The sequence below is a fragment of the Poecilia mexicana genome, unplaced genomic scaffold (genome assembly GCF_051168715.1).
Source record: "Poecilia mexicana isolate PSO_F unplaced genomic scaffold, ASM5116871v1 scaffold_8, whole genome shotgun sequence".
Lineage (NCBI taxonomy): Eukaryota > Metazoa > Chordata > Actinopteri > Cyprinodontiformes > Poeciliidae > Poecilia > Poecilia mexicana.
In genome coordinates, this window is record NW_028263377.1 from 21,061,788 (window position 1) to 21,084,304 (window position 22,517).

A 22,517-nucleotide genomic window follows, 5' to 3' on the forward strand; every position below is an offset into this window, starting at 1 on the left:
ACTTTGAATTGCCAGAAGTCTCTTCCTTTATATTGAAGGGTATGCTGTTATGAAGAACTATAAAATTATACATTTTTGAAAAACCAGAAGAGTCTGCAAACCGGAGAATATGACATTTTTTCTGCTATAGTGTTGAAGGAAATGTCTGTACACTTCTCCATAACTTCATTTATAATGCATTGGTATTTCTTCGCTGGGACATCTTCAGTTTTTCTTTTATTTTTATTTTTTTTCTCAATGTAGCAAATAGAGGGTGTTTGTGCGTATGGTGTTTTAGGCTTTACTTGCACCACATCCCCCCCCCCACCCTCCTTGCACAGCTGGACACCAAAGCATCAGGGAAGTTGGGACTTTTCTGGTGCAGATAACTGGAACTCTCCCCCACAGCTTGGTGATCTGTGTCAAACCTCACAGTTTTAAATCTCCGCTCAAAGCTCTTTCCAGCAGGAAACCTGCCTGCCTGCCTGTGCGAGTCGCAGTCCAGGAGAGAGGGTTAAAAAGAAAAACAAGGTAGATAGATTGAGGGAAAATGTGAGGGAAGTAAAGTATACTGGAGAGAATTGAAACGTAGACAAGAACTACAAGAGCGCTACAAAGACCAAATTATAGCCTGAGGTAATATCTGTTGCAGGGAACTAAGAAGAAACAGATCTGACTGAAGTCAGTTATACAAGCTTACTGCAAAATATAGCCTCAGTTCATCTGGAAAGTGTTGCTTTAATTCCTACAAGGTGAGGCAGATTATTTAATCAATTTCCATCTAAGCAGTGGATTTCAGAATGTAAACTGACTGTATACATATAACTGAATGCCTGCATGTGTGGTGATAAGTGATGAGTGGACAACAAAGAAGCAACAGGGCCTTGGGGTTCTGTCTGTCAGCACAGAGCAAAGGTCAGCTGCTGTCAGGAATGAGCTAGATTACTGATTCAGGCAAGTGACTAGATTACAAAGTCACACACTGTCCACAGTCTGTGGTGTAGCCCTGACCAGAGCATTCCCAGCGCTGAAACTGTAGAGCGACATGCAGAGTCACCAAACCGCAGTGAAAGTCATCATCAGCAAATAGAGAAAACATGGAGTAATGGCCATCCATCCCAGGAGTGACCAGTCATGGCAGCTAACAGCAAAAGAAGAAACAATAAGACAGCAACTTAACAGAAGGTCAAAGTTACAAACAGTTAACATCCTGTTTTGTTATAGGCTCAATATCCATATTGGTTTATCAATTTAATCAGAGTTGTGCAGATAAAATGAAGCCAATGCAATATCTTACAAAAAATAAAAACACATGTACAACAGGTTCTGCAAATTGTTTCACCTGGTAATGTTCACTGGAAAGCAAAGTAAAATAATACAGGAAGGAAAAATGCAATCAACTAAACTATTCAGTCACAAAATTATTGTGCATCGTGCTTTATTTACTTTAGTCACATAAAAGTACTTGGTGATGATAGCACAACAATACAAATAAATAAATTTGCCTTCTTTATTTCAAGTAGTTATCCTGTTTGAATTCTGCTCCAAATTAACAGAGTGCTTCTCAACTCAACAATCAGAAGAGCTTGAAGCACACACCTGCAGCTAAAAAGTATTTGTTGTGAAACAATTAGGCAAAAACTCAAGTGGTGTGATAATAAAAAATGTGACAAAGTAAACATAGAAAAGCTTTTATGCCTCATGACTCACTGAGAAATGTGAGTAAGCAGCGTGTTTCTGCACCAACATAGGATTTATTTTTCTTTTTCATTTTTTTTATTTGGAATCCAGTCCAAGGTGAGTTTTAAGTCACAATCTCTGACGTCAGACAGTTGCAGTTATGGAGGCTAATTATGGACGAACACGGGGGGATTTCTGCCTCCAGTGAAAGCTGCTCGTGTGCAGAGAGGTTAGTTGTGGTGCTGACTCTTTCAGAACCTGTCTGTCTGAGTGAAGCACTCATATATTCTGTATATATATATATCTATACACACACACTCGCAATGTGCACCCGCATACATACACCATGCACACAAACTCAACGCAGCCTGGATTTTTTTTCTTTTTGCTTTTTTTGCAGTGCACAAAGTCTCCAGGTGGAAAGGCGAGAGTTTTCCCCCAGTGCAGAAGCCATTAGTCAGAATGGAGGTGATTTATGGGTTGTCTCCTTGCAGAATTTAAATTAACTGCCATGCCGTACAGAGGGAGGGTACCTCTGCATTTTGGGTTGCTCCCCTTTACACTCCACCTCTCAGTCTCTCTCTGCCCTGCTCTCCCGTGGTCTCATGGGAGAAATTAGGGATGTTTTTTTTTTTTTTTGTGTGTGTGTGTGTGTCCAGGTGTGATGTCAGGTGGTCAACTCACTTTAGGATCTGGTGAGATTTCACTGGAAGAAATGCTCATCCACATCAAAAAAAAAAAAAAAAAAAAAAAAAGAAAAACTCATGAAATGAAGCAACGTTCAAGGTCAAGGTCAGCAACCACTCCTGCAGGGGAGACGGAAAAGCTGGTGGACACACCTACATCTGTACAGACGGTAACCAAAGCTCTTCTAATAGCAAAATATGTACACAGGGCTTTGTTCAGCTATTTTTTGAAAGGTTTATGAGAAAGTGTGAGTTTAGTTGCAGGGGAAATTTCAACATGTACCAACCTACTCTCAGATCTATAATAATGATTTTAATATTAATTATGTTTTGCATTCCTCTCTTTCCCCCCTGATGCTTATGTGATGCACAGCTGAGGTAGAGGACATTGTAGCATAAGGACACAAACTTCTTTAGAGTTTATGAGTAAGACGCTCAATGTTGAACGTAATTTAAACCGACAAATTCATATGGATCCATAGATTTTCACTGCATAACAGAGTGGACCTCTTGCGCCAAGAGACAAAAGTCTGTTGGGTGGGACAGACAGTCAGACAGCAGGATGGAGAAGGAGGGTGGGAGTTTGGGAGGTTTGTGTGTAAGGCAAGTAAATGATTCCTTGTGACATCCTGATGCATAAAACAAATATATATATATATTTTAGATTTTATGCAAAGGAAGAGTTTAGAATATTAAGTTGCATAAAGTATATCTCTTAAATTAAGAGTAGATAAATATGTAAATACAGTTTAGATTTGCTGCATTAGTACCTTTTGTTAATGATGAATGCTTAAACAGCAACTTTATTGCTGCTACCTGCAAAACATCTGCACATTGCACCAGTGTATACACGAGCACACACACACCCACACACACTTCCACACACACACACACACGCACACACACACACACACACACACACACACATGCAGACATAGCTCTGGATTTACTCCTGCAGACTCAATACGCTCACAATGAAATATGGGGTGGTTTCATTATGCATCTGTTACCCGGATAGCCTTGACCTTTTAGCGTTCTTGTGCAGTGGTATTGGAGTGGAGCAAAAAAAAAAAAAAAAAAAGAGAGATGCAATTACTGCCTTATAACTTAGTGATTTTATTATTAATATCTCAACAAGGCAATTCATTCATCATTTTTTGCATAGTGTAGAAAAATGAAGTTTTAGTCATTCCAGAACAGTAGCGTTGTGAGGATGCAAAAATTTAATTAAAACTAAGACAATGAAACGAAGCCACGAAACAGAAAACATGTAATTTAACAAAACAAACACAGCTGGTAATTTAGAGTCTAGCTATATTTTGAGAAATGTCAAATCTTTGAAATGTAATATTTCTGTTTATCCAATTTGTTGTCTGAAATGTTGGTCTTCTGGGCTATCAAGGAGTTTAAATACAACACAAATCAATAAAAAATCAACATGTACAAACAGTGCAAACCTAGTCCCTGCAATGCAAAGCAGAATCTGTAATTTAATAGAATAATTTCAGGTTAGATTCTTTATTTTTTGGTGTCAAATAGCTGCTCGTTTCATTCTGGTGTGTCACAATTGCAAACCTAAATCTGGTTAAGAGTACTGATAAAAGGTCAAGACTTTGACAGGTGCCTACAAGTCTGTTCTCAACTAACAAATTAAATGTTGGAGCATAAAAAAAGCAGAACACCATCTTCATCAAATGAAGTTTGTGGAGTCATATGGAATGCTGTACAGATAGAGATATTGATGAAATTCATCATTATTGCCTCTTCTGAAATTGTCTCTTCTCCTGCAATTATTGTGATTTGACTTCATATTAGGAGCTTTTTTATTTGTCGACAAAAATGTTTATGCAGTGAGAAGACTGGAAAATATTTCATCCCAAACTCCATGTTCTTCAGTGTGTCTATTCTGAAAATGTGAAGTTAGAAATCAACATTCAGCAAGACCCACAAAGCAAGAAAAAAAAAAACTTTGCACGCCATTTTGGACGCAAAACTGAATTTTAACAACCAAATAACGTTTATTACTAAATCAGCCTACTACCACCATAAAGACACTAACAGAACAAAGTTTCTGATCAAAACCAAAACCACTGGTGCATGAGTTTATTTTCTGTTAGTTCCTTTTTAGGTGATGCTTTGTATTTGTGTCTGTTTTGTGTATTTTCTATGAATCTCTTATCTCTCTTTATTTGTGAAAATGGTTGTGTATAATCTCGTTTGTTCATTTGTAACAGTTAAACTATTCTTTCTCTGTAGTGTCAAGTATTTTGTTACATTTTTCATATTGTTCTTTTTCACATAACACTCTTACAAATTAAAACAATAATCATCCTCTTTCTTTAAGAGTGCAGTTATTAAAGCTGAGTGAAAATGTCCAATTCATAATTCAGATGAGATGAAGTTCATTGCTTCATTCACGTCAGCATTTGATTCTGATAACCAGTAAGTCTGGGCGAGTTACGGACGTTTAAGTCAATTAAAGTGTCTGATTGTTGCAACGGGAGGAATTGTTTTGTCAACTCTGTCGTCACACCTTAGGGAAGTTATCTAAGGTAACTACATGCTTGTTCTACCTTTGTTCATACTGAATACTCTTTATTTATATCTTTTCTTTTCAATTTTACCGGTCATCACATGCTGAGAGCAAAACCGAGCCACAGAGACTCTTCTGTAGACTCAAACTGTGGTTTTGACAGCTTCTCAGCTTCATGGCCTGGATGAGAGAAATCACCTTGGGGCGTCCCTGTGGACCAGACGAGGACAGAAAACAATCAGGGGGAGAGAAGAGAGTAACGCTATAAATACATACACTCAGTCTCATCTTATTTACAGCATGTACTGATGAAATACATCTTTAATATTGCAATTTAATCTCCACCTAATACACACAAATTAACCGAAATAAGTGTTTCTTTCTGTAGAACTTCTTTCTATGACAGCCAAAAGGACGGCCAATAAATACTGTATATGTAACATATCCTAAGAATATAGAAGTCTGACCTTTCATGAGCAGAAGAATACAAATCAGATGCAGGAGCAAGAGGGGAGGAAGAGCAAAGAGTGATGTGAAGAGTTTAGCAAGGTGATGAGTTTTCATTTCATGCTGCGCGTGACATCCCAGCCCCGGCCGAGGTGGAAAGGTCATCCCATCATTTGGGTGCCTGAGGGGAGAAGAGTCAAGACTGAGTGAAGGCACGACTGTCTCGCTGCGGGCGAGGCATACCGAGGCAGAGCACACATGAATCACGCGCACACATAATACATCACATTACCGCATTCATTAGGAATCTTGGATATAATATTCAGTCTTTTAGCAGTTGGGGTCAAAAGAGCAAGTCTGCAGTTTCTTGCTTCACTTTATTTTACTGGCTGGAGGATGAGGAGTTAAATAAGAGTGTGCCCTAGAGCTAGGCTGCTCAGTCGAGCAAAAAACAAGCGAAACGAGACAACAAGTAAACAGAGACTGAAACTGAAGCCCTGTTCTCCTGCTGCCTCAAAACAACTTCTTTTAGTAGTCTCTATCCTGCCTCTAAGTGTTTTCCGTCTGTGTAATCAGCTGGTAAATATTTCATAATCTTGCACAGAGAGCATGCCGCCATAATCAGCTGATTGCCGTAAAGAGTTCAAGCCGTATGGGGGATTTCACAAATGTGACATCACAGGAAGAAAAAGAAAAAAAAAAAAGGTGACAACATTTTGTAACTACTTTGCTGTCAAAACTTACCATATATAAGCAGGCACACCAGACTCTTTCCTTTGCAACAATGTGCTCTGCTCTGCCCAGTCACAATTATTTTTGTAAATTTGCAATGCAGTGCCAGGCTTCAGTAAACAGGCCAGATGTCAGGCTTGATGGAACCACGGCTTCAGCAGTGGCGAGGAATATACAGCCTCGGGGTGTTTTTATGTTTGTGTGTGGTAGCGTGTTGCACTTTTTCTCCGGAGTCGTGTCCTTCACTGTCTGCATTCACCTGCCGCCTTACGCTGTTCGTCAGCAAGAAATTGCTGAGGCAGAGACGGCTTTGAGCAAATACATATTAATTTTTGCAGCATATATATGGCAAAAACAATCCCTCGCTCGACCAAAGGAGTGCTTCGTTCTGCCAGTTCCTTCTGCCGACACGCCAACAGGATTCTCCTGACGAGCTGGGGGAATATTTACCGTCTGAACCCATTTTTCTTCAAACACACAAACACACACCTCCCTTCAATAGCTACCCTCAATTTTGAGTTCCTCTGGCCTGCTTCAATGTCTTGAAGCCCCCCACCTTCCCACCCCCACCTCTGCCCAGCCATCTTCAAACCATCTCAGTGGGTGCCAAGCAGTCACAGCAGTGGCTTGATCTTGGCACTTATGAAAGAAGCTCTTTGATAAGCCTCGGCCAGGAGCAACACAAGGGAAGTAAATCAGAGACACAAACTCAACTGGAGATGAGACGTCTACTGTGTTTGCTTGTGTGTTTGTGATGTTGTTTCTTTTGTTTCTTTGACCTGTTAAACTTTCCTTTTGAGAGGAAAAAAAAAAAAAAACGAAATCAAATACCTGAAAGAATTCTTTTTTCTTTTTTTTTTACGCTTTTATGTTTTGCGGTTTTCCCTTGTGAGCCTCTGAAGCACAATCGTTGTGCTTCTCCAGCTCTTTGTAAAGGAGGAGAACAACAAAGTGATTAAAATCTTTTGAGGTGTGTTTTGGACGTGGCTGATGTCTGGACACAACACGGCTGAGGTTGTGGTTTCCTGTTCGCTCCCGTTCTTTGAAGAAATTGACTGTACGGCTGTCAGTGCTCTGTTAGAATAAGATTTCATTCTCAATTTTTATTTATTTTTTTGCCATCTGCATTGTGTTTGGTCAGTCGAAAGTTAATTGTATCCTAATGTATTTTTATACAGGTGGATTGCAATTAAATAAAATGCCGGTGGAAAGTTAATTTATTCATGCAATTCATTTGAATAAGTATGGATTCACATACTCATCAATTTTAGTGTGTGTTCCTGTAAGTTTGATTATTGTGGCTTGCAGAGAAAAAAAATCAGTTTCTCTTAAGAACAGTAAATAATTTTACTACAGAAGTATTTGGATATGATGACATATATGACCCAGACTGACTTTTGATTTGAGAATTGCAGACAGTCACTGTACTCTCCATGAGGAGATTAAGACACACAGATCATTGTTTTTTTGTTTTTGGAAAAATTGTAGAAAGTTAAGTGGAGGGAAAAAATGGAGTAGAAAGTAAAAGGGTGCAGAAGTAAATTCTGTATTTCATTTAGGAATCAAGGTCCCATAGCCCAGAGGAAGAATGGAGAGGCATATAATCCAAATTGCTTGAGGTCTAAGGTGAAATTTCCAAACTTTGTGACGACTTGTGGAGCTGCGTCTTCTGCGGTTGATGGGCTGCCGTGTTCCAACACTCACACTAAAACTTCTATAATAAGTATCACTGTGTTTGGCCAGCAAATTCACCTGACCTAAACCTTCACCTTGTGGTTGCTTGGGATGAGAGAGCGCATCAAAATTAATATTCAGTGCAATCTGCTGATTGTATTAGAAAGCTTATTACTAATAGTCATTGCATAACTTGCAGGAATTTGAATACATGCTGCAGAAATCTGAATCTGACAACTGGATTGAACTCTTTTGGAATGAACCGAATTGAACAGAATTACTTTTGAATTCATTTGATTGCATATACTGTTTGAGTATTGATGTGATTTGCATTTGTATACATAAAACTAAAAAGAGAAATGTGTGATTTTAAACATATCTTTATGTCCAGTTTTTCCTCATTTTAATAGGACAATCGGCCAACGAAGCGTTTACACTGACCGACCCTCTCACAGGTGTGTCCGATTTTAAACACATCACTAAAACCATGCTAAGTGCCATAAAAATAAAAAAAAACTCATCTTGTCCCCAGGTTTTCAAATCCTGCCATTTTCTTACCCAGTGGTATTTTTCGGATGCACCTAAGGGTTTACAATGCTGATGCCGCCTTGATCCTGGAAATGTGCCAGTATTTGTGCACTTCTTTGTGAAGATATACCAAAATATTCCTACCACTTTGACATGTTACAATGTTGTGCGAATAGTGGATTGTTGACTGGATCAAGTCCAACTTTGCAGCAACCCCTGACACTCATCATGTATGTGGCGACAGTGGAAAGAAACAAACTTTTAACAGGAAGAGTTCCCCAGAAGAACCTGCCTCACATTCTGCATCCATCTGCTGCTGTCTACCGGGGTTTGAGAGGACAGAACATATGGAGGAAAAAGAAACAAAGAACACAGAGTAACCCTCAGGGTTTGCTCTTTATCATAAAGAAAAAGTACACAGAGTTATTAGCAACAGCAGCTGTTTTTTGTGACTTCATTGGGTGAAAAAAAACACAATAGATGAACTCTGCAGTAGTCGTACATTTCATGGAATGGAAAACAGAGTAGACTACCAGCAGCATCTCCTTCGATGGCTATTTCAGGAGAGACGGTGTTGCAGCCAGAGTCTCTGGCTCTGTATATCTATAGAAAGAGAACATAATGTTGTTGGCAGAAACAGCTCATCTTAGGCAGATTTTAAACAGATATGGGATTAATCAGATGTGCACCCTACAAAGCTGGCATTCATAGAAAAGTGATGTGATGACACATGGCAGTGGCAGTGACAAAAGGGAAAGAGGTCAGAGTTGATGTGGAGAAGGAAGGAGCTAAATAAAGGACGACATGCTGTTTATTCGTGTGCAGAGGCTCTTAATGCACCGATTAAACCAAAAGGCTGCTCCAGTTTAAGCTCCTCTCATAACTGTGATTAGCTCTGTTGCTGGTGCACCTTTATCAACAGCACGTTTTCCTTCCATTAAACTTTCTGCTTGCATACAGCACTCTGAACAATCAGCTTCTTCAGTAACAAACCTTTTGTGGAGAGTGTCAGTGACTGTTTTCTGGACATCTGCCTACAGTCTTCTCTCTGACTCTGCAGGTCTGATATGGCTATAACTTAACATTTATACATTAAAAGTTTATCTTAATTGCTGCTATGTAGTATTAACTGAATATTGAATATGGAGTTATATTGTAAATACTTTAAATGTGCTGTCCTGTTGTGACTCAACGGTCCTGTTTACAGTCAAAACCTAAACGTATTTACTGAATAAACATAATCCAAGTGTAACTTCTGGATTTGAATATTACGACAAGAAAATGTCGTAATATTTTCTTTTGTGAAAACTTCCTTAGGTTTTCACAATCTCTTTTTCTCTGCTTATGTTCTCATGCAAAACAAACCACATTACCTGATCTAAAGATCAGCTGTTGCAACATTTAACATCACATTTGTACTTTTTTCTCTTTTTCCAATTGCTTTCGAATCCATTCCTTGCTTCAGTTTCATCACAATCACTCGTTGTTTGTCCTCTCCAACGTGCTTTGATCTCTGTGGTTCATAGATATTTGGATCTCAGCGATATGACCAGCAGTTACTGCTGGCAGGTGTGAAGAACAAATAAATCCCCCCCTTAAACAAACCCTCCGAAAACCAATTTAGGTCTGTGTGCTTCCTCATATAGACAAACTCGATGACTGTTATGAGGAGTAAAAACAAATCAGGCAAATATGCATCCCAGTCACACCTGTGTGCCAGTTATTTGAGAATCAAACTCTGCTAGATGATAAATTAGACAGCCACCCGATGATTCTTTGAATGTGCAGCTGACGTCTAATGATGATGAAGATTCTCAAATGCTGAAAAATAACTGGCAATATGTCATGTGTAGTGGTGACAAAAATAATAATAAAAAAAAGAAAAAAAATCAGCCATCCTGCTCATTGATCCATTTCAATCCATCACAAGATCTCCGTCCAGCTCAGGGACAAACTGTCCCAAGCCAGAAATAGTCAACTATCTGAGAAAACCAAGAGCTGGCAGATTTTCACAGACCAATGACCGTGCAAGCTGACTTCACAAGTAAGGAAAGTTTTAGTGAATTAGTGGAAGTTTTTTTTATTTATATATAAGGATATATGTACCCATGTTTTTCTTGAGTTTTAAAAGAAATATAGTTATCATTTGAAGTTTAATAAAGAGTGCAGTAAAAAGGTATAGGCCCCTTATGGATTTCTTCTGTTTTTGCTTTTTCGCTGCACTTATATATTATACAACAACCTATTTCTTTTATATTGGGTTACCTATGTAATAGGTAACCTTAGTAAACACAAAATTCAGTTTTCATATGAAGAGTCCATTTATGAAGGGAAAAAGCTTTTCAAACCAAGCTGGCTCTATGGGAGAAAATGATTACTCTGCCCTTGATGGTAACGGCTGAAAAGAGTCTTTTAAATCACTGTGGAGTGATTTTAGCATACTCTTCTTTGCATAATTGTTTTAATACTTCCACATTGGAAGATTTTGTTTTAGATTTATCAGCTTCACAAATTCTGAGTCGGATCTAAATGCAGACTTTGACTTGGACAAATCCAAAACTTTCACTTTGTTATTTTTTAGACTTGAAGAGGTGGATTTGCTGGGGAACTCTGGATCATTCTCTTATTGTGTGCTGTAGCTTAACACTAAAGAACAAAAGAAAGGATCCACTTTTGTTTGCTCCCACAAAGACCATTTTTCAAATTTTGTTTGTTATTACTGAACCATTCAAACTGATATTTACTGAAACAAGCAGGGCCGGCAGTTATTTCGAGGTTGTTTTTTGGTTTCTTTTGTGACGTCATGGCTAAGTCTCAAATAATGGCTCTCACTGCAGAATGAGGTTAATCACAGCTAATTCATGCCTTAACAAGCTCTGTGCTTACATTTTCCAACAGGGTCGTGATTAGCTTGCATAATTTGAAAACTGGGCTTTGTATCTACTTTATCTTTTCCTGATATGAAAATGTATTTCATCATCTGAAATATGTAAGTGCAAATAAAGCAAAGATGAACTCTGTTAGGGGGAAGTAGGCTGCTGTTACATTCTACTGTAGCTGCACCTGAATAAAAACAAACATTTGAATGCATACTGTATGAAATTGCTCTGCATTCCAATCGTGATCATTTCTTCCCCCCCCCAACCTTCAATACATATAACATATTATGTCCATCCATCTTATATTCACCCATATTGCTTCTCCAAATGTATTAGACCACAATCACAGAAGACCTAAGCCCTTATAAACTTAACAAACCCTTCATAATGAATGTTTGCTATCACACTTTGTCATTTGCTCTCTTACTTTACCATTCATCACACCAAGGGATGAAAATGTCAAACAAATTACATCATTGCTCTGTATCGATTCCTCCCCCCTTCAAAACAGGGCCCTTGATTTGATAAAAAAAAATAAATAAATAACATGAAATCAATGCTCTAAAAAAGACACCAATAAGAAATCATTTTGGTAGATTCAGTTGGAGAAACATGCTTATCGACAGGGAGGAAAAAAAAATCAGGAGGGGTGCACAGGATTTTTTTTGTCTTTTCTGCTTTTCAATGTGATTCAAGATTTATCAGTCTAACCAAAGAGTTTGCCGGGTTATAAGTTTGTTCTTGGCATTTAGCTTTGCAATTAGCACTATTATTCCACTGAGAAGATGCTAGCGTTTTCTGGCACAGTACATTTAAGTGTTGTGTCTCCGCACATATATGCATAAATCTTTAGAGCCCACCTCCAGTAAAAGAAAAAAAAGAGAGAGAGAGAAAGGATTGTCTTTCCACAGCTCCATCTTTATTTTTAGAGGCTGGATGTTGATGAGAGAGAAGACAACGCAAGAGGGTGAGAAATAACATCACAAGTGGGGGAAGGAGGGAGAAAGAAAAGTGAAGAGGGAGCGCAAGGTGGCCGGGGCGTTGTGTTGGTTCCTCTGTGCTTCAGGAGGCTGCATGTTGGAGAGTCCTTCGTCCGAGAGAGCAGGAGAGAAAAAGGGGACGTAGCCGCACCAACCTTTCACGCGATGGGGGAGCAAGAGGGTGGGTGTGGGGTCTCCGGAGCTGCTTCCCGTATAAAAAGCCAAGCCTGAGAACACGGCACCACAAACTCACCACACACACATACACACGCACACTCACAGTGGCTGCTCTGTATCTCTCATGCTCACCCACTCTCATTATTCTCTCCCTCTCCCTCCCTCTGTCTCGCTCCCTCTGTCTCTCACTCCATTCCTCTGGGCTCTGCATACTTCTTGCTTCTTCTCACAAGTCACATTGTGTTTGTAAGTACGCGCCGAATGTCTCCCTGTGTATGCTTGGGTTTCCTTAAGTCTTTTTCTATGTTTGAGTGACTGCTTGCCTACTTGAGTGTGACTGAGTGGAGCAGTGAGCTGTATTAAGTGTATGTGGGTCTCTGTCTCACCCTCACACACTCGCCGCTCCTCCTGCAACTCTTCCTGGGATCTCCGGGTCCCTTTCCTCGGTGACAGGCTCCCCACACTAAACAGTCACCATTTCCGCCCCCGGGAGACCCACGCTGGCTGCGCAGCCCCTTCCCCGACTCAGCATCGGGAGGAAGACCCTGGTGGCGGCTGCTGTGGGGGTTATGCTGGTCTTGGTGCTGGTGGTACTCATCCCTGTGCTTGTCAGCTCCGTGAGTACAGATGCCAGCCACTACGAGATGCTGGGCACCTGTCGTATGGTATGCGACCCTTACTTAAACAAGGGCACTCCGGCCAGCAGCACCAGCTCCACCGGTCTGCAGGGTGAGGCGGAGGCACTGACTGACCACAGCAATGTTCTTCCACCGTCCACCCTGCAGCAGGGCCCTCAGGGAAAGCCTGGCAGGCCAGGAAAGCCCGGACCACCAGGACCACCTGGACCGCCCGGACCGCCTGGTGAACCGGGGCCACCAGGACCAGCTGGGCCCCCAGGTGACAGAGGGGATCATGGAAGGACTGGGATTTTGGGTCTGGGGGGTAATGGAGCTATCAGCACAGCCACCTACAGCACAGTGCCCCGGGTGGCCTTCTATGCCGGGCTTAAAAACCCCCATGAAGGTTATGAGATCCTAAAGTTTGACGACGTGGTCACCAACCTTGGCAACAACTACGATGGCATTTCGGGCAAGTTCATCTGCAGCATACCGGGTACATACTTCTTCATCTACCATGTGCTGATGAGAGGAGGGGATGGCACAAGCATGTGGGCAGACCTCTGCAAGAACGGTCAGGTGAGTACTTTAAAAAGACTTTTTGACTTTTCCTTTGGCGCTGCCTCTGCAGCACGCCCGCTTACAGATCCATGTTTTGCCAGAAGATATCAGAAAGCCTCCCAAAATAAAAGGGAAGCATTGTGAAAACAAACGGGGCATCTGTAGTCCGGTTAAAAGCGCACAGCCGTAGCGCACATCCACACCGGGAGATGGGGGGAGAAAAAAAAAAAAAAAGTGACGGCTGGTTCCAAAGCGTCTTTTCCTGAAGTGATGCGTCCCGAGATATACGCGCGTCCAGATCCAGAAGATGGTACCGGCTGAACGCGCAGAGCAAGTGAACCCTGGATGCTTTTACTCGGAAAACCTTTCGGACATCCGCGCTGTTCCCTCTCTCTCTCTTTCGCAGTCCGTTTATCTAAAATTTGTGTAATTGAACGGGAGTTGTGGCAAGTTGCCATTTGTATCGCTTCAGAGAGGGGATGGAAATGAAATGAATGGAGACAATTTTTAAGCTTCCAAACGCTAAATAAATAAATAAATAAATTCCTGTCGTGCTGTATTTACTTTTATTTTATTTGATACATTAATCAGCCATAATAATAATAATTATTATTTTATTGCCATTATTAGTTTGCGGAGTCACAGTTAATCCTGTGACAAATGAACTTTTGTAAACGCTGCTGCTGAAAGGGGACATAAAGCGCCACATCCAGTGTGAAAGCTTAGCGGAGTGCGCTGCGTTACGGCTCCTGCACTCATCTACTTCCAAAGTCGTGTTAAATGCGTTTATGCGATTTATTCTTGTCCTCTTTGATGCTCGGTTTTCTAACATTATTGTGCGCCCTGAAGGGTCCTCTCCAAACGCGCCTGTCAGTACACTTCACAACTTCCAGCTATCCGTCAGATCTTTTTTCTCTTCAAAGTGGCGCCAGCACACGTTTTCGACCGTGGCATGCATGCTGTTTTAACTTTTCGATTGAGGAAGTATATTTAAAGCACGCGTAAGTTGTAAATATCAGTCTATTTCTATATTAGTACTAGAAACTATAGAAAATCAAGGACGTAAAGACAACCGGTGATTTGCTGCAGCCATGTAATCATATGAACCTCATTAAAGACATATTAAAGGAGATAAATGCTTAGTTCTGACAGTTTCTGGCCAGCATGATATGAAGTTATTAGAAATGACAAATTTAGATGTCTTACTGTTTTTCCCTTCCCAAAATGCATTTTTAATGTACAAATTGATGCTTAACGAGCTCAGATGCACTTTGTTTCTTGTCACATAAAATCACAGTGAATTATGCACACAGAGATGCACTGATGTGATGAGACACAGCATTCGATCTTTTGCGACACATGAATTATTTAATAAATTGATAAATAAAACACGCTACTTAATCATTTTTAGATGTCTGTAAATTACAGAAACGAGTGTTGTCTGTGAAGAAAAAAATCAAAGTGTCAAAAAAAGAAAGAAAAAGAATTGATTTAAGTCGTGTTACAAACAAAACAGCTCCAGACAGCAGGTTTTGAATCAAAAACGCTTCAAGGGCTTATGCTTTTTGGAATATGCTCCAAAGGATGACACACACAGATTTGACACATAAACCTCTGCACAAGCCAAGACCAGGACATGTGGAGCTAAAATCAGCGTGAAGCTTCAGTCTCACCAAAGGAGCCAGAGGTTAATTCCTTTACCCTCAACTATATGCTCGGTTAGAAATAAAAAAAGAGAGTTACAGCAATCACCTTCTATGTATAATGTCTTACTCAACAGCAATGTTTATTGCTGAGTGTAAAAGCATTGATATATTGAAGGGGGTAAAGAACATATGTGGCCATAAAAATGCCTTCTGCTCCTGCCTCATTCTACCCTCAAGAGGAAGATGTGGAGGTACTTAAGTTAGCAGCACAGTGTTCATCTCCTGAGACCCGGGTAACGTTTTCAAAGTGGCAACTGCTGCTCTGGCTCTGTCCTCCTCTGTCCCAAGCATGCACAGCTAATGCATAAGTGAGCAGACCTCTCACTTTTTTATTAGGTGTTGAGCCTGGTTTAATGGAAGAGCCTCCCGAGTATTACTTTGTGTAAATGACTGTGAATGGTTATAAATATTTGTCCGACTCGCGCTTCACCGCTGATGAAGTGCTGAAAGTCGAGCAGAAGCTCCTACGGCCTCGCTGGTGCTTTACTCAGCTCATTAAAGCTGCAAAAAGCTGTTCTGTGAGTGGGGGGCTGGGGGGAGGGTACGAAGGAGGCTGGGGAATTGCAAACAATACCAGTATTTTATCATCTTTTGGATTCAGCCAAGTGTTGGGAGTTTCAGGGCCTGCGTAGCGACGTTTTCACCTTAGCATGTACTTCTTCCGCTTTTATAGGTCGCCTTCTTTCTTCACAGCTTCCACTTGTGCCTCAGTTCTCTTGGTACAGTGCAACAGAACAATTTGAGCGATTTCCCCAGAACTTTTGCAGTTTTCGGGTCAAACTTGAACATGGCAGTTCACCCCACTTCATTCACTTTATAACTTTTAAAATTTAAAGCTCGCCTTAATGAATCAATGCATTGCTGTAGCGCCTCTTGGCCACATTCTCGGGGACTTGGCAGTGACAATGAAGACAAATTTTAAGGGGATAAGAAGGAGGGCAGAAAAGACACGGTTATTGTGCTATTGTGCCATCTTGTCGATTTAATTGTAATTAAAAAGCTTGAACCAGATCCAGGATGTGTTTGCGCCTCTCCTCTCAGTTCCCTTCTTAATATTGTTATTAATCCGCAAAACCGTTTCAAAGTTAATTAAAAGCAATGACTTCAGCGTCAGTCTCTCAAGAGGACCATAGTGAATAATCACTCTGTCTCCTCCTTTAATAAGCTTCAACGTCCTTCGTGCACATGCCTCTTCCCTTGCAATTACCACTGCAGTCTCCTCCTTATACCTACACACAAACTCCAACACACACCCTCCTGCTTTGCCGCCCCCTTCTAGCCCACTGCCTCGACCCACCCCAGCGGTGTAGTGCCCTCCAACTCTCCTCTACGGTCCACAGATGCTCGCTCCTCTTTAGAAGTTTTGATCTTAAAAAAGAAAAAAACAAAAAAAGTTTTGCTCCAAAAATGGGAGCCAGGGAGAAGTGGATTGTGACACCTCAAAATCGATTTACTCAAAACGCAGCGCCTTTTGTATTGTTCATTGTTCTCAAGTGATGCATTGCTGTGTAGCAGAATGAGTTATAAAGTATGCTGTCTTCCCTCAAACTTTGCTTTTAAGAAAAACTTTTTTTCTTTCTTTCCCCTTTTAACCATTAAGCATTGCTCGGCTTTTAGTACAGTCACATGTCATTTCCTTGTCAAACCATTCGTCGCAGACCATCTCCACTCGTAAAGGCGCCTCCGGGAGGTCTTCAGCTCTGATACACATGAACACAGATTGTTTATCCTGTTGCTGCATATCCAGGTGAAACCCACGCGCAGTGTTTAGCATCTGGTCACAATTCCAACATTAAAACACGGGAGCCGAGCCATCTGGATTGGGTCTGCTGTGTTGAGTGTCAGAAGGATGTTAATAGTAAAAAGAGATGTCAGTAAACCCATTAACGTAACAAAAGACAGTTTGTCTTTACTTTTCAACCTAAAAGTATCCACACTACAGCAACACTTGATTTGGCTTGATTGATTTTAGCATTCTGGTAATGTTTGGACCTGCGATTCTTCGTTGTGCACTGAGGAGCCTTTGTGTGTTTGCTTGGTGTAACAGAGGCACTCTGTCTGAAAGAGACAAGCGGGGTTTGAGAAAGCCACCCTTAGTCCCTCAGCCTTTTTGCTTGTGGTATTGATCCCCTTATGTGCGAGTGTATGTGTGAGAGTACATGCTTTTCTTTCCTTCCTCTGAGAGACCTGCTTCTTTCCACGATGTGTGTATATCATGGCACTTCTTCTATAATCAGCTTGAGACGTAGCGGAGGCGGACCTTTGGCCTTGATCTTCTGTGTAATTGGACATTGGATTTGACACTCTGCCGAGTGGAACATTAGAGCTGGCCTAATTAGGTGCGAGAGCTATTAAATGAAGATTGGCCAACGTTGTTAGAAAATACCACACAGATTGGAAATGTCAAGATGACATCGGGCTGTCATCTGGAAGCGCGCTGGAGAAAATCTATCATTCTTGGAGAAGATTTAATGTTTCAGAACTGCCCAACATTTCTTCTGTTATATTTCAATTTCTTCTTAAAACGTTCGCATACTGCAAAGTTGCATCTCAATAAATTCACTAGGTTGGAGCTTATGTTGCACAAATTACACCATCAATGCAGTGTGGCATATGAACAATTGATCTGTGGCTCTGGTGACGTTCTTAACGAAGTCCAGGTTGTTATAATAGCGGCCTTCAGCTTATCTGCATTGTTGGGTCTGGTGCGTCTCATCTTACCCAAGAAACTACTCCACGGATTCCCTCTGGAGTTAATGTCAGGACAGGTTGCAGGGCAATCAAGCACCATAATATTATGGTCATTAATGATCCCTTTGGCAGTATGTGCAGGGGCTCGAAAATGAAATCAGTATTTTCCATAAAGCTCGTTAGCAGAGGGAAGTATGAAATATTCTGTAATTTCCTGGTAGAAAGCTGAACTGTGATAAAAACCACTGGACCAGCAGATGAAACTCATTCCCAAATCCCCACCACTTGTGGAAACTTCACAGTGGTTCTCAAGCGATTTGGATTCTGCACTTATCAAATCTTCCTACAAAATCTGTGAGCTTGAACTTACTTTAAGTAGGCTGGGATCTTTCTCATTCTTAAGATGACTTCACACACTGTCTCCATCTGCCTCCTACAACTTGTGACTCTCTCCTAGACCTTTGACTGGTCTTTGGTTCACAACAAAGCTATGGATTTTGCTGTTATCCCAGAACCATTTTAAGCACATTTTGTCCTTCCACCCAACTTTTGAGTAACATACAGCACTCTGTTGACAACCTGCTTGTTTACTGAAGTCCTTTTGTGTTTCATCGTCCTCATAGAAGGTGTCAAAGACTGTCTGCTGTCAAGTCATGATTTTATACAATATTTTTGTATCGATGGTCTTTCTTTTTATTTCATCTTATACAATATGATTTATTTAGTTTTAAATAAGATCAGGAAAGAAAAGAATAAAAGTAAAACTGTCTACAATCTGCAATATCTCAGGTTGACTTTATGAATTTGAACTTTTCAGAGGTGTTCTCATTTAAAAAGACGAACCCGTACATCTTTTTAAATGAAGAGCCTTCACACCTTGGCAGCACACAGACTCCCCGTCCAATCGTTTATGTGAATAGGAAGCTCGTGATATAATGCTAATGTGTAATGTCTCGTGTACAGAGCGAGCCAAAACATACAATCCAAAATAGGCCCGTCTCCTGTGACTGGCTGACTCAAGGATGCAGTGATGTTGACTCACAAAGCTTCTTCATTATAATGAGGGCCATATGGGAGATCGACAAGTGCCCCTGAACCTCTTATGCAAACATATCGCTCTCTGTTTCTCCCCACGCCCCTGACATTTAGATGTCCCCTGAATTCAGGCTTCACCCGCAATTATCCTCTCCCTCTTAACGGGAAGGCTGCAAGTCAATGACCTAAAATGGCTTCGCTGTCTGCGGCATAACTCAAAGTGCTTAACACCTATTGCCCTCCTCAAATTTAAAACAGCTGAAACTGCCCAGAGAGTATTGGCCGCTATATGAAAAACATACATCATAAGCAACCTGGCAGGATCCCCCCTTTCAATCCAATTCAGAAACCCTCATTCTCAAATAGTCCTATTTTTATGATCGGTGTGCCTCGGGGCTTTCAAGGAACTAAACTGTAAAAATGGGCCTTGTGCTGAGGAGTCAAGCTCAGACAGTTCAGTGCGGAATGATCAAGGGTTTGGTGTTGGCGCTGGTGGCAGAAAGCCTCAGTAATTAACTGAGTGGGATGAGTCAGGCACGGGAAAGAAAAGAGGGGCTGGATTGTAGGTCAGAGTTGATGCCCTTTTATCCAGCCCTGTTTTCACTCAGCAGAGCTATCCGTTCCCATTACTGCCTTGTGAAGCTCATCTTCTTGTCTGTTTGTTGGAATCTAGGTGCAAGCGTTCGCGATGTATGCAATAAACTGATGAAATATTGCACCAGGCGTGGTATTAGAATCACTTTAAGCAAGTTTATCAGGAGGGAGAGAGAGATTTGCGCAGCAATGCTGATTTGTTTTAAAGTAGGCTGCGTTTGCAGGTACGAGGCGAACAGCTGGTGGAATTAATTCAGGAGATTTTTTTTTTTTTTTATACTCCCGTCTGACAGATGGCAAATCTCCTGTTACCATTTCATTTTTCTTATCATGTTTTCACTTAGGTTTCCTCCAGCAAATGAACCTGTAACACATGGCGCTTTGTGACACGACAATTCTCTTGCACATCATCGTAGCTACCCGGTCTCATTATTTTAGTGAAATTGCACCCCTCGTGTATTTGTGTAAAACAAGAAACGGAAGAGGGGTAAAATGCTGATGAATGTGTAGCCTGTCTCCGGGTTTTATCCTCGTTACTATGCGCGTTTTATACGTCTGTGGCTGGGAAATGTTGGATCGGGGCTCAGGAGCGAAGGCGAAGCCATCTAAGCTGCCATTAGGCATGCGGTTCACGGCTGGAATGTTCAAACACAATTAGACGGCAGCACACTTTGATTTAAGAAGGACCAATAGACTCGTTGATCCAAAATGGAGGCTCAACACCAAGTCAACAAATCCCCCATCAGGAAAGCCACAAGACGCGTCCTTGTCACTGAGACAAAGCCTTTTTGTAAGTTAACTGCCCCGTCGAGACGTCTTAGACTTCTCAAACAACAAATCAAACATTAAATTATGATTTTCATAAGCAGATATATAATTAATGCTTTGTGAAATGCTACACTTGCTGAGCGCAGAGTCTTTTAAGACTGAGGCTGAGTGACATGAATTCTTGCGTGGCACAAACTGCTCGCGTGAGTGCCTTAATTTTTCGCGACTGCGACGTTCACATTTAGACTGCACAAGTTAGAGGAAGTTTAGAGAATCCGCAGCTTCCCTCTACAGGCGTGCATTAACTAATAAGCCAAAGCACAGCCTTGGATTTTCGGTCCACATACGGAATATTATTCAATCAAAGCCATCAGGCTGACGATGTGACGGATGCAAACACGCACGAGCAGCCACAAGGAAGACAACATCGCTGACACCTCATTTGCCATCGCTGAGGCAGGCGCTTGCGGCCTCACGCTTTGTTTGTCCTGTCAAAGTTCCTCTACATATTCTGTGTCAAGGTCATGCAGTGCCAGTCGGCTGTTTGTCCTGCTCATCACAGGCTACATATCAGCCACGCTGCCTGCATATGAACCCAGCGCTCGTATCCCTAACAAGTTCTCTGCGCGGCGTGGAGAAAAACAAAAACACACAAAGAAAATAAGAGCTCAGAGAAGAGGTTCTCTTCATCATTATTTCAAAAATAGAGTCTTTATTCATGCATGTGTGTCACTAAAAGCAAAAGGAGGGAGGGCGGGGGGCCGGTGGGGGGGGCTGCAGCAGTTAGCCTCCGATGGGCGTGAAAACCATTAGAGCAAAACAACCAAAATAAAAAAAGAAATACTGCCGTGGAAGAGCTTAGATTTTTATGGGATTTCACATTCACTGAGGTTTTACATTTTCTCGCCTGTTCTGAATTGTTCTTTTCCACACACAACAAAAATAAATAACCCCCCCTCCCCCTCCCGCCGCCCAAAAAAACAACAAATGTATCTCTTTAAAACCCCAATGAAGAGAATTTCTCAGATATTTGACACAGCTGCGACATTGCCAGAGGTAGCAGGCTCCTGTGCGCCTACCTGCAAAGCAAATATTTTGAAAAAAATTTCATTAAAAATCCCAGCTGACAAATCCTCCAGAGCCATCATCAGCTGCCTCTCCCACGGCACTAACCCTCTAATAAGATGGTGTTGACTTTGCACGCTCGTGGCACGCCGTATCATATTAATATGCACCGGACGCCTGCGTCTGAGAGTCACAGTGCGAGGCGTTGTTTGCACATCGATATGAACTGTGCTAGATTTAATCATGTGGATAAACAATAAAATAAAATGACTATTTTCTATATGTGACTCCGGCATCTCACAACCTTTTCCAAGACTTGCAGTTGGGGTTTTTAAAGTGACGCCTCCGTTTCCTGTCCAGAACCCGCTCTGGAGGAGTCTCAGAACCCTGCAGTGTCTCCAACACAGTTTTGTCGCGACTGTTAAGGTTCAATATACAACTAAGCCTGAAGGCTTTCTTGTAAATGTGAACTTTGCAGAGTTTATTAAGAGGAAGGTCAGGAAAAAAAAAAAAGTCCCTGCAATTACATAACTTGCTCAACAAAGACCCAAAAAATGAGCAAATGTCAAACATTCCTTTAAATGTCATTAAATATTTGATTTTAAAAAAAGGCAAATGTCCTTTCTCCTTTCAAAGAGTAACAAAAGATCCTTTTTTTAATTTCTTTTTTTATAAAGAGGGCCTAAAATGGCTTATATTCAAAAAGCTGATACAATCCATTCCCTATCCTAACATTTAGAGAATTTGGCCTGGTCTTATCAAGGTGATACTTGGAGTCCTTGTGGATCTTTTTACACAGTTAGGAACCTTTATGAGGAAGAAAAAGAAATAAAGAAAAGGAAAGCCTATTCAAGCTTGAAAGTGTGTGGGAGGGCACTCTGGATGAGGCGAAGGCTTACCAACTCTAAAGTGATCTCATGGCTTTATGTGGCCCCTGTTCTGTTCATGTGCGTTTGTCTCCGTTGAGAAACTGTTTAAAATGTAGAAAAGGTGTCAGCCGCGCTCCGCGATGACGCATCTTCAACTCAGTGAGCAGGAAGTAAAGCAAAGACCAGCTGAGACTTTCTGAATCTCACAGAGAAATGAGAGTCAGGTAACTTGCAAGAAGGCTTTTGTCGGAAACCTGAGAGAGGGAATATTATCATGAGCAACTAAGATGATAACACAAGACGCAGAGAGGTGATA

At 41.2% G+C, this 22,517-nt stretch overlaps 1 pseudogene; it reads left to right on the forward strand.

The window, feature by feature from the left end:
• The first annotated feature begins 12,588 nt into the window (after positions 1–12,588).
• On the forward strand, positions 12,589–14,011 carry LOC106929693 (C1q-related factor pseudogene; annotated as a pseudogene).
• Positions 14,012–22,517: the final 8,506 nt, after the last annotated feature.